Source organism: Neofelis nebulosa, chromosome 15, assembly GCF_028018385.1.
Source record: "Neofelis nebulosa isolate mNeoNeb1 chromosome 15, mNeoNeb1.pri, whole genome shotgun sequence".
In the NCBI taxonomy this organism is placed as follows: Eukaryota; Metazoa; Chordata; class Mammalia; order Carnivora; family Felidae; genus Neofelis; species Neofelis nebulosa.
In genome coordinates, this window is record NC_080796.1 from 56,670,744 (window position 1) to 56,691,718 (window position 20,975).

Genomic DNA, 20,975 nt, shown 5'->3' on the forward strand with positions numbered 1-20,975 from the left:
ATCATCTATCTATCTATCTATCTATCTATCTCTATCATCTATCTATTATTTGCTCCAAATATGTTTGTTGAACAAATTGCTGACCATCTCACCTTTTAGGTATCTTTAATTTATACAATTCGTTATTGTGTATGATGATTCCTTTAAATGTGGGTTCCTCTGGATATCTTCTAAGTTTGAAATGTAATTGACAAATTATATTGAATGTGGGACAAAATTGAATGACAAATTCAATGACAAAATTGAATGGGGGACCTGAAATCTCAGAGATATTTTCAATTTAACTTTTTTACATCCGGATTTTGCCAAGCTGCATGTCCCACAAGCATTGACACCCTGCATATCTTTGATAGATCCATTTTATTTAAAATTGCAGAGCTAGTCTCCAAACCACAGGACCTATGCTTTTTCTTCTGCATCAAACTGAGTCTTATAAATTTTACTGTATTTATCGATGTTTTTCACTCACATCCAAGTTTTTTATAACCTGTACTCATGGCACACAAACAACTATATATTGGAATGTTGCTTGCTGGACCAGAAATATATCGGAGAGTAGTACTTGAAATGCAAAACCCCTTTAAATATGAATTTCCTTTTTATAAATGGTGATTCATTTTATCCTGCAGTGCACTCCCTAACTCTTTCCCTAATTCTAGCTTAGTCTATGTTTGAAAAGTGGTTTGCTTTCTCTCATTGTGTCATTCAGACTGAAAAGCCACCCACTTTTTTTTGTAGGCTTTTTTTTTCTTTTTTCAAGTTTTTATTTAAATTCCGGTTGGTTAGCATACAGTAATGGTTAGCATTACTCTCAGGTGTAGAATTTAGTCATTTATCACTGACATACAACAGCCAGTGCTCATCACTACTCACGCCCTCCTTAACCCATCACCCATTTAAACCATCTTCCTGCCACCTCCCCTCCAGTAACCCTTGGTATGTTCTCTATAGCTAAGAGTATGTTTCCTGATTTGCCTGTCTCACTTTTTTTTTATCATATATTCATCTGCTTTGTTTCTTAAATTACACACATGAGCGAAATCATATGGTATTTGTCCTCCTCTGACTGATTTATTTTGCTTAGCATTATACTCTCTAGCTCCATCTGCATCATTGCAAATGGCAAGATTTCATTCTTTTTGAGGGCTGAGTAATATATATATATATATATATATATATATATATATATATATACCACATCTCCTTGGCTTCTTTTCATAATTTGGCTATTGTTTATAATGCTGCTATAAACATCGGGTGCATGTATCTTTTCAAATCAGCGTTTTTGATTCTTTGGGTAAATTTACCTAGTAGTGCAATTGCTGTATCATAGGGTAGTTCTATTTTTAACTTTTTGAGGAACTTCCATACTATTTCCCAGAGTGGCAGTACCTGTTTGCCTTCCTACCAATCATACAAGAGGGTTCCCCTTTTTCCACATCTTCTCTAACATTTTTTGTTACCCGTGTTGTTAATTTTAGCCATTCTTACTGGTGTGAGGTGATATCTCATTACAGTTTTGATTTGTATTTCCCTGACGATGAGTAATGTTGAACAGCTTTTTATGTGTCTGTTATCCAGCTGTATGTCTTCTTTGGTAAATTGTCTATTCATGTCTTCTGTACATTTTTTTAAACTGGATTATTTGTTTTTTGGGTTCACCCAATATCCTTTTTCAAAATATTATTCCAAAGAAGCAAGAGTACTAACTATGATATATACAACATATGGTGTTCCCAAAGATTCAATTTGTTAATGTTACTTTGATTTGTTTTCACATCTTATAAGTAAAATTATCTTTTTAGTTCCTAATAAGTATTTTGCATATAATTAGGATACATTTTACATTTTTAAGGTGGCTCCATCATTACAGCACTTTTTAAATTTATTATTTTTTATTAAGCTTTGTATTTTAATTCCAGTATATATAACATACAGTGTTATATTAGTTTCAGGTGTACAATATAGTTATTCAGCAATTCTATACATTACCCAGTGCTCATCATGATAAATATATTCTTAATCCTTTCCACCTATTGCACCCATCCCCCCACCCACCTTCACTTTATTTTAAAGGAGTACCCTTAGTTAAAATTAACTTTATTTGATATACTTTATTTTAAATGAGTACTCTTAGAGTTAACTTTTTTCATCAAGAACATTTTTACTTGAAGCATATTTTAGAATACATGGCTATAAAAGATTATATATATATATATATATATATATATATATATAACAGTGTTATAAGACTTAAGTTTATGCTAAATTCAATGGAAAATCAAAATCACGAGTGTAGAAATTATCTGATTTATATATTTTTAAGTCATTACATTTTTGTGTATAGTGCATATTGTGTGTCATATGAATTGTAGGAGGACCAAAATGGAGGGAAGAAAGTTGTTTACAATAATGGCCATTTAAAAACCTGCAAATCGTATTTTTTTCTTTCTTTTTTCTTCTTTTTTTCCTTCCTTCTTCCTTCCTTCCTTTCTCTTTTTTCTTTTTCTTTCTTTCTTTCTTTCTTTCTTTCTTTCTTTCTTCTTTCATCTTCCTTTTTTTTAATTAACCAGTTAAATGATGGTGCATTGGATATCTATGCACTTATATTTTTGTGAAAATTATTTTATTTTTTTCAGGACAGATTCATTGATTATTGGGTTTACCTGTGTCTTTTGAACTTAAATGTTTTTGCCATCTTTCCTTTATTATTATTAATGCTATATACCATATACTACTAATAAAATCATAATAAAATAATAAAAAATCCTCTAATTTTTGAGTTTAATTTTGCGCATTTATTTGTTTGTTGGTTCTGGCAAATTTCTTAAATCTCCTATAGTATAAAGTCTGATATAAATAGAAAACAAAATCATTTTTAGAAAATAAATTTTAAAGTTCAAACATTGCAATCCTTACACCTTCTTCTTCATAATTTTAAAAATAATATGTGTCCTGGCTTATCCATTTTGTTCTTAAGAAAATAAAGCTAACAAGCTGGATTAAATAGTAAGTCATGAAAATATTCACAAAGCAGGACATTCAGGCAACAGCGTGTCTCTGAAGCAAGTAATCAGATGATTTTTGTGATACGTGTGAAGTATAATCAAAAGAACAATACTTGCCTTTAATCTTCCGTATTGTGTAAACAGCAGTATGAAATTAGCACATTGGGAACTCGGATTAACATTACCCTCAAACAACTGTAAACATTTGACAGACTTAGAATTTTATTCTAATTACTTTCCCAATGAGCGACATTATTAGAAAAACATGTCCGTTAATATTTTACCTTGAAGGTCACAGCAGAAATTTCATTCGCATAATACTTTCCCATAAGTGTTTGTATTTACACAGCACCCATTATTTTCTTTCCAAATAAGCAGATTTACTGCCATCAGCATGCTAGAGTTGTAAATAAATTTCAATATGGTATATAAAAACAGGAAATCAGATTCCTGGAACTTGGCCATTGTTTGATTTTGTCTCTTGCTAGAAGTAACATTAATTTGAAAGAATAGATTGATTGCTGACTTGTAGGAAATACTATAGAAGGAAAAGCAGGCAGTAATGCAGCATCAAACTCTACGGAATATTCACCCGAAATGAAAATATGCATGTAAACGTGTAAAATTAATTATAGCAATTTTGTTCAATTCTTAACACTGTTTTCAAATAATCGAAAGTTAATTATATATACTATAAAGTGAACATTTTAGTTATTCGCTGTTTTAGCAAGTAATTTGAACATATGCATAAGCTAAACTCCACCTAAGTTCCCTCTTGTAATGTAATATAATGTAATGGAGTGGTATTACATTTTATATATGCCAGTAAATAAGATGTTCTGAGAAAGGAATCTGAGACCATGGAGGGGGGTTATAAAAATATGAATTTAATTGTATTATAATCCCTTAAATCAGAATGTTTGTAAAATAATTTAACAGCAACGATTCCTTATGAAAGTGATCTTCAGCAAATTACTTTGATTAAAATATATTATGTTAGGCAAAATAATGTGGCACAGGATGTGGCCACATGCTGGTAACTGGAACCTGTGAAATTGTTACATTACATAGTAAAAGAAACTAAAATAGCAGATGAAATTAAATTGCTAACAGTTAACTTGAAAATAGGGAAATCATCCTGGATTATCTATGGGGGTCCAATGCAATCACAAGATTCTTTACATATGGAAGACAGAGCAGAAGATGGTCTCAGAGTGATGCATTGTGATGTAAGATTCCACCAGCCTTTGGAAACACTCCCCTTACCATCACTGTTTTCGAAAAACGGAAGGTGGCTAGAAATAAAAGAATCCGAACAGCTGGAAAAGGCAAGAAAATGGATTCCAGAAGGAAATGCCATCAGCAATCCCTCTGATTTTAGCCCAGTGAAACTCTTTTCAGGCCTCTGACCTCCACAACTAGAAGATAATAAGCTTATATTTTAAGTCACCAAATCTGTGGTAATTCGTAATAGCAACAATGGGAAGCTAATATATACATCAAAGTATTCAGTAAATAACTTTAAGGGGATGTATTTCATATTTCTTTTACACTGGTAAGATATGAAAATATAATTAGTATAGCATCATCTTACTGTACATATTCTAAAGGGAAAGTACAGATTATTGGGGAGAAACTGAATAATCATAAAAGGTCATGAATTCAACCCCAGTTTAACACTCATTTTCATACACCATACTACCTAAACTCAGAATGTACTTCAACTCCATAGCATCTTACTTGTAAATGTTTCTCAAAGTCCAGAGAACGAACTTCTTAGATGATTACATTAAAGAAAATAATCATAATTTTGGAATAAAAACACAGTCATTTCAAATTTAAGACCACAAATACAAATTCATTCCAGATCTCTTATAGGGAAAAAATAGCCAATTTTTAACATCTGCAAAATAGGTTTTCCCATAAATAAGTAATATCTCTTCTGTGAGAAGCTTTTCTTTGTGTTTAAAACCTAATCCTGGTTCTTGAGTGCAAAACTGACCCTTTGTATTATATGTAGAAAGCGGTATGAGAATATTTTAAAGAAAGTCTATATTTTTATATTAGAATGAGATAGGTAAAATAAAAATGTAACCTTTTTCTTATTTCTATTTAGCAGTTAAAACGCTTTGGATTATTTTCACAGTAAATGTTTTTACACAAAATCTTTTCCTTCACAGACCTTAATATCACAAACTCAATAATATCTGCCTGAATAAAAAATTTAACTCTTTTATTTGACAGTTGTTTTTAAACATGCACACACACACGAAAAATAGAAACAGATTGGACAAATCAACTACAGACCTGTAAAAGTGTTCCAAATAGATTTGTATAAAGAATTATGAGTTTAAGTAACAACAGTGATTTAACACTAAAGGTGTTTCATAAGTGCCTTTAAATCCCAAGCAATGTGGTTTGTTATTGGTCTATAATACCCACGTGGTCACTCATGATCATCTGGGAAACAGATCACATTTACATAGGAATTGGAATGTATTCAGTTTTGGCAGGAGCGTCACCTATGGTATAGAGCAGTAGACAAAATGTTTTTAAACTGTTTTATGTTTATTTATTTTTGAGAGAGAGACAGAGTGCAAGCGAGGGAGGGGCACAGAGCTAGGGAAACAGGATCTGAAGCAGGTTCCAGGCTCTGAGCTGTCAGCACAGAGCCCAACACAGGGCTTGAACCCACGAACAGTGAAATCATGACCGGGGCCAAAGTTGAACACTTAACCAACTGAGCCACCCAGGTGCACCGACAAAAAGTTTCTAAATAAACAAATCAAATATAGACCCATAAAGTTACAAATCTTTAAAATTGTCGAAAAATTACATGGACTTCAGATGTGATCGTATTTGAATTTACACTATATACACATGATATCGGTAGCCCGGGGAAAAGAGCTACTAATACCAGTAAATTCATTTATTTATTTATTGTGTTAAAGATAGAGCAAAAACATGCTTATATACTTTTGGACTTAATTTCTCTTATATGTAAAATAATAATTTCCAAAATCCTTTCAACATTTATAATTCAATGAGGCACAGAGGAGAAAAGTGAGGGTATGATAGGAGAAAATAAAAAATTCATGTTTGACATTTTTTTAACAGCTTCCTTTTGGCAGTTATCTTATACTATAATTGTTCTGGGCAGTGTACAGCATTTAAGAAAATACTAGGCATTTCCTACTGATAGAAAGGTAAAATTGTTTTACAACAATTTAAAAGGAGATCATGTATTTTTGAAAAAAAAAAAAAAACCTTTGGCAGGTGTCAGATAAATAATAAAAATACAGATGCACTATGAGACCGATGTAGTCTTCCCTTTTCATGAATAAAGAAGTGTCCTGAAACACACTAAAACCTTGGAGAGCCTCGATCTTTAGCAGTAACTAGACTTGTGTTAAGTATGGGAAAATTCACCACCATTTTTTCCTGCTGGATTAATCAAACTAAAGGAAATTTTTTTTTTAATTACATACCAAGCCAAACATTATGCCCATATGTTTTGGGAAAAAAGCAAGAATAAAAACCACAATTATAACACCATTTTGAGACTAGGAAAGCAAATCAATTTCAATATCATTTCTCCATTAACTACCATGAGGTAGCTTCTTATTCTGTTTTATTTTAGTTCTCACAGAAAGGATAAGTTAATGTATCAAGAACTTCCTTGATCTCTTGAGCAATGAAGAAAACAAACTTATGTCAAATCTCTAAGTAGGTGACTAGCTTTGGATGGGCTCAGAGGAACCAAGTGAAGCCTTGTTAGACACATGGATGTATGGCCATCTATGCCATGTATTCTTTAACGTTGTGATTATTATTCATTTAGTCTATCTACATGAACCTATTTTTCTTCCTTCTCCACATCTCTCTTACTCACCACTTTGTTATTCATTCCATAAATCCTTATTCAGTGGTCCCCAAGCTCCAGATATACTTCCAGGCATTCAGATGACAGAAGTAAACAGATTGGCCAAAAATCTTTGCTTACATCAGAAAGGAGTTTATGTTTTAATGGAGATAAACAAGAAACATGAAGAAAACATGTAAAACATATGGCATGTTACCTCGTGTTTGAAATGTAAGCAAGATGAGGAGAACAAGGAGGGTAGGGAGTCAGACAAGTTGCAATGTTACATATGAACCGGTGGAGACTTCAGTTAGAAGATACAGTTTGAATACTACCACAAAATTTATCTTAAAACAGCAATCATTTTATCGTGTCTCATAGTTTCTATGAATATGGAATTTGGGAAGGGCTCAGCTGGGCAGTTCTACTTGAAATCTTTCATGCAGTTGCAATCAGACAATGAATATGTGATTGACATATCCCTTGATGTATCTATTAAGATACTATACCAAATAAAATTACAAAGAATTTCTATCCAGAATGATGGTATAATGGTGAACTTCATTTTTGTGCTTCATGTCAATTATAGAAGACAATCAGTTGTCCTGTGATATCAGTTTCCCTTTTCTTTCTTGCATTATGGTAGAGTTTTAGCTCTACATATGCTACAGTTACATTTCCTGATTAGACTAATTTTATCAATTACTGCAGAGAGATGTAGCTATATTACCAGTTCCAGCTGATGAGATTTTAGAGCAAATTGTCCTGAAAACAATTTGACATCATTTTTCTGGTGTTTTCTTTCTTCTGGTGGAGAGATGAGGTGGGGAGAAAACCTCTTATGGACCCACAAGCCAAAGCCACTTGCTGAAGATAGGAGAGATACTTGCCAGTAATGTAGTGCCTAAGTCTGTATTGTTACATCAGAAGTAACCTTATACCTTTGTTAGAGCACTAAAGACATTCAGTTAATACAGGGTGAACAGAGGGTAGAAAGTTTCCTGTATTCCTCCCAGCCCCCTTAAATCTAAGCCTCCCATAGTGGAATGTCCACTGAAGAATATAGAAGTATAAACAACAAAATAAGTAAGGATGTTATTGGGTTCTAATCCATAGAATAAAAAAAGTGCCCACAAGTCCATCTTACATAGATAAATGAGTAAAGAAAAACAGAAGGTATTGAGGGAAGAGGAAAATTCTTCCTTACAGAATTCTAATTTATAGATGGAGGAGGAATAATGGGAAATGAAAATCACTATTAATAAATAGTAACAATTATTAAAGGCAATAGATGCTAAAATTAGTGGGCAAAACATGGTGAGAAAAAGAATACTTGCATAGTCCCCAAGTATATATTCTCAAAAGATTCTGGTGTTTTATAAAAGGAAAAAACAAAGTACAGTGAAGAAACCTGGCAGCCACCACCTTAGTCAAGTGGGTGATTAAAGTGCCAACACCATTAATAAGAGATACTGACATCATGTACACCCTGGTACAACGAACGGAGAAGGGGAACAACATAATTTCAGTGACAACCTTGGGCAAATTGCACAAACTCCGTCTAATCATCTGAAAACATTAGAGACAAATCCCAAACTGAGAGACAGTTTGCCAAAAAAAAGCCCCCCAAAAAACAAAAAAAAAACCCAACTGATTACAGGTTTTCAAAAGTCTGAAGGTCATCAAAGACACACAAAGACTGACAAGTTGTCACAGAGTGAAGGAAGCTAAGGAGATATGACAACTAAGTGGGATCTTAGACCAAAAAAAGATGTTGATGGGACAACTGGTGACATTAGAATGTGTAACATAGTGAAAAGTATTGCATTAATACTAGTAAGAGGAGTTGGAAAAAAAGGCTCTGGGAACTCGCTGCACTAGTCATGCAAATTTTGCCGGGGGAATCTAAACTTATTTCAAAATAAAAAGTTAAAAAGGGAGAGAAAGACTGCAACAGTGGATATCCATTATTAACCAAGACTGTCTTAACATTTCTCACAGCCTGAACTTTAAACAGGCTTCTTCCAGACTCTAGGCCCCTGACTTCCCTTTTCTTAGAACATTTACTTCTGGGGGCGCCTGGGTGGCGCAGTCGGTTAAGCGTCCGACTTCAGCCAGGTCACGATCTCGCGGTCCGTGAGTTCGAGCCCCGCGTCAGGCTCTGGGCTGATGGCTCGGAGCCTGGAGCCTGTTTCCACTTCTGTGTCTCCCTCTCTCTCTGCCCCTCCCTGTTCATGCTCTGTCTCTCTCTGTCCCAAAAAAATAAATAAAAAACGTTGAAAAAAAAAATTTAAAAAAAAGAACATTTACTTCTGAAAATTTTCTATTGTAAGGTCTTGGTCTGTCTCTTTGAGATGTAAATTTTCTCTGCCTTTTGCCAGTTTTATAATTCAAGAATATATCTTTCTTAAAAGACCTGGGAGCTGTCCCTTTGAAATATAACCACATAGGACATCTCCCTTATGTCCCAGTCACTGTGGGTGGGTGGGAACCTAACTTCTAGAGGGGACAATTAAGCACAGAATGCTTAATCACACTGACCAACCTGCTACTAAAGTCCTCTTGTACTTTTCTACTAGTTCACCCATACATTAAAACTCTCCCACATTTTGTTTCCTGGGAGTTGAGTTCAATCTCTCCCCCCTACTGTAATAGTCTTGAGTAAAACACTCCAGGCCTGTTTCACTTGTCAGGTACAATTATTCTTTGACAATGTTCAAAATTACCATTCAGTCTCATTTTACAGAACCATGATTGTATATAATTTTGGGATTTTAAGACACAATGCTATTTAATTAACTGGTAAATAAAAAATGCCATAATTTAACATTAAGACCTGGAGGGATGGAACATGTGTATTTAATCTCCTCTATTTTTATTTTTGAATTTGTAGTGAAAATGACAGGAAAGCAGGATCCTAGGTGCTTCAGTAAGTTTCACCATTTTCAACCAGCACATCTTTATATTTGGAATTTAGAGCTGACCATTTCAGATAGTTTCCTACATGTTGTCCTTTGGTAGAGCAAAAGGAATACAGATATTGAAGTCACACGTCATCATCATCATCAACTGAGGAGTGTCATTTAATATCTTTAACTCATTTTCTTCATTTGTAAAAGGGAATCATAATCCCTATGTTGTGGTATCATTGGAGAATTCAATTGCATTGTAAAGTTAAAACAGCACAAGGCCAATTGTGTATTAAGTATTTCAGTGTGATGTTGCCCTTTTAAAAACTATTCGAGAAAATTCAAGAAACTTAATAAATGCCCTTTGACAATTGTTATTCCCACTGAAACAATTATTTGTCTCTGTTTTTACTAGAGGTAACATTAGATTGGAACTTAATTAGAAAATTGGAAGGGGGAAATCAGTAAATAAAAATTATAGCATTGCTGTGGAAAGAATTCTGTTAAATCCCATCCATTAGTCAATATTAAACAAAATGATGCATTTAATAATTAAACTTTTAGGGAAAATAAGACAGTAGTGAAACAAATTTAATGGCTATTTAAGGTATAAACATTTGTTTCCATAATTAGCTATTCTTAAATGAGTGCTTCTCTCTAAACTTCCATAATTATGCACAATTTCTATAGACCTATTAAACTGTTCAAAGTGATCGTAAGTATTAGCAACTTTCTGAGGTAAATTTGTCATTGGCTTTATTTTGAAGTAACTGATGATTCAAAGAATAATATGACTTTAAGAGACAAAGCACATTAAGTAGAGCACATTGGTTTCTTCAGATGTTTATGGTTGTTAGAAATGGGAAAGATGCTATTAAGTCTAATTAATATGAGCAAATAATAGAAACGGCTTGTGTGGGGATAAAGGAAATTACTTTATATTTCTAAGATATCATCAAAGATACCCTGCTTCAATTTACATATTTAATTCTTTTCTTGTAGAATTTGTGTCTAATCAGATAATAGTTGCATACAAAAAAAGTTACAAGGAAAATAAATCATCTAATTTCTAAGTATATATTTCTAAAAATGAATTTCCTTTGTAAAATAAGGCACACGAAATCTTTAAGTTTTAACATTAGAAGGACTATTTCCATGTGTGGGCACAGCAGCATCTATGGGTGTGAGGACAGCATATTTTCACTTTGACTGTGGTAAACTTCAGCATTGGAAGTCTTGCTCAAACATGATCCAAGTCCAGACTTTTAGACCCTTGGTACAACTGCACCAGACACGAGTTTCCAAAATCTTTTCAACAAATTAGAATACCAAGAATGTAAGTAATTTGACTTACAAAAAGACAGGTTCTGATTGAGTCATGGAAAAAAACTTCCAAGGCTTTCTGTACCATTCTACATGAAATAACAAGAAAACAAACAAACTATATCATCTATATCTATATATCTACAGCTACGTCTATATCTATATCTATGTTACTATCTATGTCTATATCTTATCTATACCTATGTCTATTTATATCTAGCTCTGTGGTGATCCTTCACTTCCCAGTTTTCATTTTTAACCCTTGGTAGTTAGTATCAACTTTATTCCATAATGTTCCTTATCTATTGATCTGTTCACTGTTTAAATGATGATAAAATATCTTATCCCATTGATTTATAGCCTTAACTGCCTTCCTCTCAAATGCATTTTTTTGCATGTAACTACTCAACTATTCTAGAAAAATGCCCCCAGAAATAATAAAGCCTCACCTTTGTAAGACGAATGGCATAGCAATATACTAAAACAATAAAAGCTTGCAATATTCCTAGAACAAGATTTACACACCTAGAGCAATACTGGAGAAACAGAAATTCCCTTCCATTGTTTCTACCAATTAACTAGTATAAACTGTATTCTATATTATATTTACGGGTTTCATGAGATACCATACTTGAGTGTTATCCATGAAAATAAATTATGCATGATTTCTAGTCCTTTATTGATGGATTAATATTTTCCCAGAAAAATGATGAACACTATTTAATGCATTAGATTAAAGATCTATCAGTGGTATCCAATAAAATTATCAGCAAAAATGGAAATGTTTCATATATGTGGTGTTTAATATGGAACCACTACCCACGTGTGGCTACTAAGCACTTGATATTTGAATGGTGTAACTGAGGACCTGAATTTTTAAATTTAAATTTAACTCATTTAAATTTAAATAGCTACATATGGCTAGATGTTATAATACTGTCCACATAGACAAGATCATTTTATGGGTTTATCTGATAATTCCCAATCTTGTCACAGTTTTGCATTTATTTGTCTGCATAGGAAAAAATATTCTATATTGTAACTATAGAACAAAATAACTATACAACTTTGACTTTGGTATAAACAAATAAGCAAATAACTATAAGTGAACAGTCAGACCAATTTTTTTTTATTCATATGAGGATACAAAATAAATTTACATTCTGAGTTATTTGATTTATTAAAAGAATAAATAGTGACCTACTTTTTTATTTGGATGTTGGAGGTGGATATCTTCTACATGATTCTACTATAACCAGAACTTTTTACATGAGAGTTGGAAATATAAATATTGAGTCTTAATGAGGTGATAATTTGAATAGCTCCAATTTTAGTATATTGAGAAGTAACTTGAAGTCTGGCTGAACGATTATCTTTTTTTTTTTTAGGTTTTACTGATTTATTTTGAGAGAGAGAGAGAAAGCGGGCACATGTGAGTAGGGTACGGAGAGAGAGACAGAGAGGGAGAGAGAGAATTCCAAGCAGGCTCCACACTGACAGTGTGGAGCCTGACTTGGGGCTCAAACTCATGAACTGTGAGATCATGACCTGAGCCGATATCAAGAGTCCCACACCTAATCGACTGAGCCACCCAAGTGCCCCAGAATTAAATTAAAATTAAAATTAATTTTAATTAAGATCAATAATTTGGAGTGCCTGGGTGGCTCAGTCAGTTAAGCACCCAACTCGATTTTGGTTTAGGTCATGATCTCATGGGTTTGTGAGATTGAGCCCTGAGTGGGGCTATGTACTGACAGCACGGAGCCTGCTTGGGATTTTCTGTCTCCCTCTCTATCTGCCCCTCCCCCCAGTTGTATGTGGGCTCTCTCTCTCTCTCAAAATAAACAAATAAACTTTAAAAAAATCAGCAACTCAAAAAACTGGCAAATATCTAAGTTATACACACACACTGTATCATTTTACTAGTTATTGAAAAATTTTAAAAATTTAAATGAAAAAATAAAAATGATTCTCAATAAAATAACAGGTATCCTGTACATTTGATATTCTGCTTATACTCAAATACTGATAGAAGAATGTAAAAAAATATAGGGATTGCTTTTTTTTTTTTTTTTTTTTTTTTTTTCCCTTCCCCTCCCCCATGGGGGGTGGGAGGGAGGGCAGGGTGGGTGATGGGTATTGAGGAGGGCACCTTTTGGGATGAGCACTGGGTGTTGTATGGAAACCAATTTGACAGTAAATTTCATATATTAAAAAATAAATAAATACATAAATAAATAAATAAATATAGGGATTGCTTTTAAAACTATGTTAACTGAATAAAATTTCTACTTAACAATACTATTCCTAAAGTTTTCAGGTCAAATTCTAAACAAAAAAAATAGAATTACATCAGTTGTTATCAGCCAGAAACACTAAAACAAATTTTTTTTTTCCAGAACATAAAGTAAAATGATTCATTCCCCACAACTTTCCCTTAGATGTTTACATTTATACAGCATGAAGCAAAAGTAAAAGGCAAATGTCTTCTCTTCCTGGTCCACCCTACTCACTTAATAGTTTGTGTTATACCTTTAGATTTTCTTCTTTGTTTAATTAATTGTATATTTATAAATCTTAGTCCATGAATCATAACTTGTATTGTTTGTCCACAACCATATCATGTCTATTGCAAACTAGTCTATGGGACTCGTAAGACCTTGCCTTTTCTGGTTTCAGTCCAGGTTCTTGGGGTAACACTGTGGCAAAATTCCAGTAAGACACATCCAGTGCACCTTCCTGTTCTCATTCCCGAGTGGTCTGCTGTTTTTCGTCCTTCAATCTGATGATAACACTGGATGCATGGGAGCCACTCTGTCTTCCTGCGCCATGCGGGGCCACAGCTAAACCCTGAGACCTAACACTGTCCTGTTCAGTACAGAAGGCATTCACCACTGATGTCTGTGGAGCACTTTAAATGTACCCAGTTGGATTTTAGCTGTGCTGCAAGTGTAAAATACATACCAGATTTTGAAGACTTAAATGAAAAGAAAAAAAGGTAAAAGATTTTATTAATAATTTTTGGACTGCTTGCTTCAATGATTATATTTGGTTATATTGGGTTCAATAAAATATGTTGTTAAAATTAATGTTCCTCATTTCTTTTTACAAAGTGTGGCCACCAAACTTTAAACTTTTCCAATGTGGTTCGTGTTGTATCTCCATTGCACAGCGCTACATTAGGCATTGTCCGTCTATATGCCCCACACAGCTACCCCTCAGGATCTTGCTGCTTCCATAGACAGCTGATCTTAGGTCTCCTCTGCTGTCAGATTTCAACATCTTTCTGAGCATCTTGCTGTGTTTTCCTGGGGTGTTTAAGAGTTCAAGTATCAGGCAGACACAGAGATACATATCAGTGTTACCACGAACTTCTCTTTATGATCTGTTTATGATTTGGAGGAGTTGGGTGTGGGGAATGAAAAGTTTTTATGTTTCTCTTTATATATTCTATTAGATTTTTTTTAAACTAGATTTCTTCCCATAGTCAAAGTTGCCTAGGCTTTTGAAATTAAACAAACAAAAATACAGCTTTTTTTCATCTAAATTTTTGCTTTATGCTCTTTTTCCTACTTTGAGAATGATCATAATGAATGCAAAAAAGTATAATGGAAGACAGAAATAATATCACAATAAATTAAAAGTTATTGTTTAGGGGCAGCTGGGAGGTTCAGTCAGTTGAGCATCTGACTTTGGCTCAGGTCATGATCCGATAGTTTGTGATTTCAAGCCCCACATTGGGCTCCCTGCTGACAGCACAGAGCCCACTTTGGTCCCTCTGTCCCCCCCATCTCTCTGCTCCTCCCCGGCTCACTCTGTCTCTCTCAAAAATAAATAAACCTTTAAAAAAAAGTTATTGTTAAAAAAATCATTAAGCACATGAATGTAAACAAAAATGAATATATAGTGAGGGAAAAAATAAGGATGTTTATAATAAAAAATCAACATCATTCCATAGTAACAACAAGGAAAAACTACAAAACACTGTAAATATTTCTACACATATTTTCCCCCCAAATATCATTTCAAATACCGTGGTATTCAATTAGCTCTTTTCCATTAATCATAAACTGTTTACATCTTCTTAAAGTCAATATCTATTTTTAGCTATTTTATTTTATGATATATAAATAACACCTTGTATGTTAGCATTATTGGGGGCAAAACACATTGTTTCCATTTATTACAATCAATATAATAAATGTATTGTACAAACAGTATTGCATACATCCTTGAGTAGACCAAAAACATTATAGCAGGCTACACTGAACAATGTGACTTTGGATATAATGGAGTTGGAAAATGGATCCCAACTCTTTTTCATTCTTGAACTGGGCTACCCTCCCAGTATTCTCTGGTCTAAATATTTTGTCAGGAATGGACTTACAAAATGTGTGTTAGTTACTAGGGATATACCTATACCTACTGCCACTGTTTGGAAATCTTAGCCAAGCACAAGTCTCAGAAATTTCTTCATCAATATTTAAGCCAGAATTGACTCTTACTACCAGGTGGCACATGTCAAATCAAAGCTGTGACTCAGATGGATTCGGATTAGGTAGCTCCATCACTGGAACTATTGGTCAGCTTGCTGGACATGTTTATTGTGGTCATTTCATTAAGCACACAATTAAGCCACTCCTTGCCATTGACATTTCTGGAAACTATTTAATGTGATAGAATAGAGTGTCACTATATTTCTAAAAGACATATTTGTAGAAATGAAATTGTACTGTACAATATTGTACACAATTAAATTTTGATAAATGACCAACTCCCAACTCTTCTCTAAATATGTGTATAAATATTATATTTACTCACTAAACACTCTCCCTCCTTTTCTTCTGCACATAAGGCTATTTATCAGCTTTCTTTACACTGGCCAAGCCATGCCACTGAGTTCTGGCTAAGGGAATGTGCACAAAGGGAGTATGCATCATTTCCACAGATAATTCGCCTATACTTTTAATTCAAAAGGATTTCAAATCATGAGTAGTGTAGCTACAAGGTGAAGGAAGCTTGGGACAGGAACAACCATGGAAAAGGCTACATACTGGTTGGATTTTGTATGAATTAAAAAATTGCCTTTATTAAACTGCAGAAATTTTGGAGTTGTTGTAGAAATTAGCGTTTGGGACCAACATTTGAATTTTTCATGGCATTTCATTGGCCTTCCCTATGTCATGTGACAGTAATTAAGCTGAAAACTTAGCTAGGAAAGCAAGTATCTGGCCATCTTAGCTTCTTTAGTGGAGATTGTACCGGTCTGCCTCCAACAAGACTTTTGGATTTAGACTATTTATCTGGAGAGAAGGAGAGAGAGAAAGAGAAAGAGGAAACTTAACTTTTAAATATTTTTTAAATGCCCAGTAATGTCAAGTGAAGCAATGACTTCACAAAGATCTAAAGAAAGAATCTTTTAGAAAGAGTAAACAATGATCCCAAGAGCTATAAGGTAAAACAATCTTACATGTTTAGGGATTAGGAGGCCAGGGTAATTAGAGACTCGTAAATAAAGGAAAGAGTAGCAAGAGCTGCCATCAGAAAATTAGAGAGAAGACATATCGTGTAGGGATATATAAGCCAAGAGAAAGATTCTGGACTTTATTCCCTCTTTCCTTTCCTATATTCCACATTTTATTTGTTCATAAGTAACTTCTATAAACTTTTTTCCCTACTTTAAATCAAATAACCTTATTAGAATATTTTGAGTTTCATGAAATTTAATTTGATGGGTTGCATTACGTACTCCCAAATTTCTCTATGAATGTAACTTCCAAATGTTTTATATTTACTATAAATGTAGTAAGGTACACGTAAATAGATGTAAATACTTGGCAATTTGACTCAAATTTTTTATTTCCCCACCATACCTTTCATTCATACACCTACATCCACACACACACACTATAGATTGTGCATAAATGTATTATATATGTGAAATCATTGAAAACAAATGTAACATCCAAATAAATAATAGGAATGCCAACATATTTTATTTCCCAGCCATCTTCCACTGAACATACATTATTAGTTCTTGGGATAAAGCCTGTTTGAAAAGCTGAACTATACCATTTTGGTGCAACCGACTTTAGATATCAGGCCTGTGGGTGCGAATGATGAAGTGTGTTATAAAAAGGATTTAGTAGGTTCCTGGGCAAAAGGATGACTGGCATTACAATGCACCAATATCACCTACCAGCTGTTCCACGCACTGCTATCCGAATGTACTGGGAGAAACATATCACCCGCAATACTGACAGGTGCTATAAGGTTAAGCTGCCCTTCACCAGTGAATAAAAATAAGCCACAGTGAAGATCAGAAAGCGAATTTAAGGAAGTATTTTTACAGAGAGTCTATGAAATTTATATTTGTTTAACCAGTAAAATTACAAAGATTTCAATCTATGTTGAATCCATAGGCTGAACGACTTCAATGGAAAAAATATTTAAAATAATGTTGCTGTTGTATTTACTGACAGTATGCATTTATTTTTTTTTCCGACAAACATTCAAAATAAATTTATATAGCGAAAAAACTTTCCTTATACTTTGGGTAAGCCTGAGCCACATACCAGTTAGTCTTCCTGTATTAAAGTCAATGTCCATGGGATACCAAGTATCTATGTTAAAAGTACTCTGTCTCCCATCCAAGTACTAACCAGGCCCGACGCTGCTTAGCTTCTGAGATCAGATGAGATCGGGTGCGTTCAGGGTGGTGCTAAGTGAAATTAGTAAGTCAGAGAAAGACAAAAATCATATGATTTCACTCATATGAGGACTTTAAGAGACAAAACAGATGAACATAAGAGAAGGGAAACAAAAATAGTATAAAAACTGGGAGGGGGACAAAACAAGAGACTCATAAATATGGAAAACAAACTGAAGGTTACTGGAGGGGTTGTGGGAGGGGGGATGGGCTAAATGGGTAAGGGGCACTAAGGAATCTATCTACTCCTGAAATCATGTTTCACTAGGCGCTAATTTGGGTGTATATTTAAAAAAACAAAAAATTCAATTAAAAAATAAATAAATTGATACAACCACTTAAAAAACAGTATTCATATCGTTCAAATAGGAGTTTGGCAACACATGCTTAAAATGTTTACCCTCTCAAACGAGTTTTATTTTTAGCTTAAAATTTTATAACTATATAATCATTATATTAGTGTGGAATGTGCATGTTAAAATTTGTGTTTCTCAGAGATTCTTAGGGAATATAAGAGTAGTGAAATAATAAGGAAGAGATTAGCACTAGTGTTAAAGATCCCAGGCTTCATGTATTTCACAGAACTTAAAGAGAGCTTGAAATATTCTTCAGCATTAAAAGAAAACTGTAAGATTGTCTTTAAGTAGTTTATTTATAACAGAACCAAATATTTTTCCCTTGAAAGTCAATATTCTCCAGAAAAGCAATAGATATTGGTAATTGTAATATTCATGGAATTGCTATGATAAATCACACAAATAAATGTAACAAAACAAATATAAACCCAGACAAGCACGAATTTAAAACAAATATAGGCCAGGAGAAATACAACCTGTGAGAGACCTAAGAAGTGATTTTTAACTATAATTTCAGAATTATAATTGCTTCATAATCGTGTTTACTATAAATTTTGAAGTTAAGACACAAAGAGCATATCTCAAATTGATGAATATAAAATCTTTACAAGAACATGGTGAGAAAGAATATCTTTTCATATAGTATGTTTTTTTAATTTTCATACAGTGTTTGTATTGAAAGTGTATTAGTAAAAAAAAAATCCAATGCTCTTTGGAAACAAAAGGTAAGTATGATCTGGGTTTTATGTGTTTATTTGAATTGACCAAAGTATAACATGGTTATATGTATGTAGATAATGTGAATGTTGTCCAACTTAAGGGACGTTCTTTTTCACCAAAACCCAATTTGAATATATTTTTCTAATATAATTTTCAATTGAATCATTGTGAGGGATATCTACAGTTATAAATAAAATGTTTAAAATAATATAACATTTCTTTCTTATACAATTGCAATAAATATTACACAATGCAAAATATTTAAATTAAATAGTTCTTATTCACAACCCTAGTGGTTTTCTAGAGAACACATTTCATGGAAGCAAGTGAACCAATTAATTGGTTTTTATTTATTAATCCACTTCAGATGTAATGAAAACATAACAGCAAATAAAATATATTTACACTTTAATCTATGATTAATGCTGATACTACTGTTAAATTCAAAGTAGCCTCATATTTCTAACAAATGCATGAAAATATATAATAACAATTTAGATAAAAGTCTAAATTAAATCACTAGAGACAAATAGAAGTAGTAAATTATTTTTCTTCATTGATTCAATCAAAATTATTTATTGACCTCATACTGTGCTCCAGACCTTGGAATAAGTTTAAAATAAAGTGTTTATCTTAGCACTTTGAAAGTTTTATTGTGGCAATTTAAAAATAATCTCTTAACTAGGGATGCCTGGGTCTGTCTGTCAAGCATCAGACTCTTGATTTCAGCTCAGGTCATGATCGCAAGGTTCATAAGAATCCCCACAGGGTTTCATGAGATCAAGCCCCACGTTGGGCTCTGCATTGACAGCACAGAGCCTGATTGGGATACTCTCTCTCCCTCTCCCTGTTCCTCTCCATTGCTCTCGTGCTCTCTCTCTCTCTCTGTCTCTGTCTCTGTCTCTTTCAGAATAAATACAGTAATTTAAAACACTTAAAAAGTTAATCTCTTCACTATATTTTTTCAATATATAGACATGTTTTCAACTTGATCTGAATGTAACATTACAGCTTTGTTTTGTTTGTTTCAACAGTTTCAAAGTCACATTTGGAAAACCTTTAGTATTCTTATTTCTGTTTTCTTTCAGCCATTTGTTTGTTTCAGAGAATTTTTTATTTGTGTTCATACTAATTACTTTACTCTTTAAAATAATTTGGTTGTGGCAAATTTTATATTCCACAGATTTCACTTATTTTAACTTTCCATTTCAGTGAGCTATAATGCATTTATACAGTTGTGCAGCCATCACCACAATCCAGATTTAGATCATTCCCTTCACTCCAAAAAGATCCCTCGTCATCCTCTACTCAAGGGAATTAGAACCGACAAGAGCGAAAATCCTTACTCTTTTCCCAGAGTAACAGGAAAGGCTTCCCACTTTCACCATTAAGTATGATGTTGGCTGTGTCTTTTTCATAGATGTTCCCTACTAGGTTAATGAAAGTCCCTTCTATTCCTAGGTTGTTAATATATTTTTTAAATCATGAATGGATGTTAAGTATTATGAAATGTTTTTTGTACCTCTATTGAGTTCTTATGGGTTTTGTCTTTTATTCTTTTTCTATGGTGTCTTATGGGGTTTTGAATATCAAAACAACTTTGCATTCCTGGAATAAACACCATTTGTTCATGATACGTGATAATTTTTATATTTTGCTAAAATTCTAATATTTAATTAAAGATATTTTTCATTCACGTTCTGAGATACGCTGGTTGGACTTTCCTTCTCTTGTTATGTCTTTATCTGGTTGGTCAAGAGGGTAACATAAGCCTTATGAGATGTGTAAGGTTGTTTTTTGGTTAAGAGGGTAACATAAGCCTTAGGAGATGTGTAAGGATGTATTTCCTCCTCATCCATTATCTGCGTTTATATAGAATTCTTAGGCCTGGAAATTTCTTTGTGGGAAATTTTTTCTAGACTAATCAATTTCTTTTTGTCATATGTGTTTAAGAAGACTTTCATTTATCTGGTAAATGTATGTGGATACTTTGTGTGTTTCTAGGAATTTGTCTACTTCATTATATTTGTTGGTATAAGGTTATTTATAGTAGTACCATTTAATCTTTTAAATGGCCCAGAATCTGTA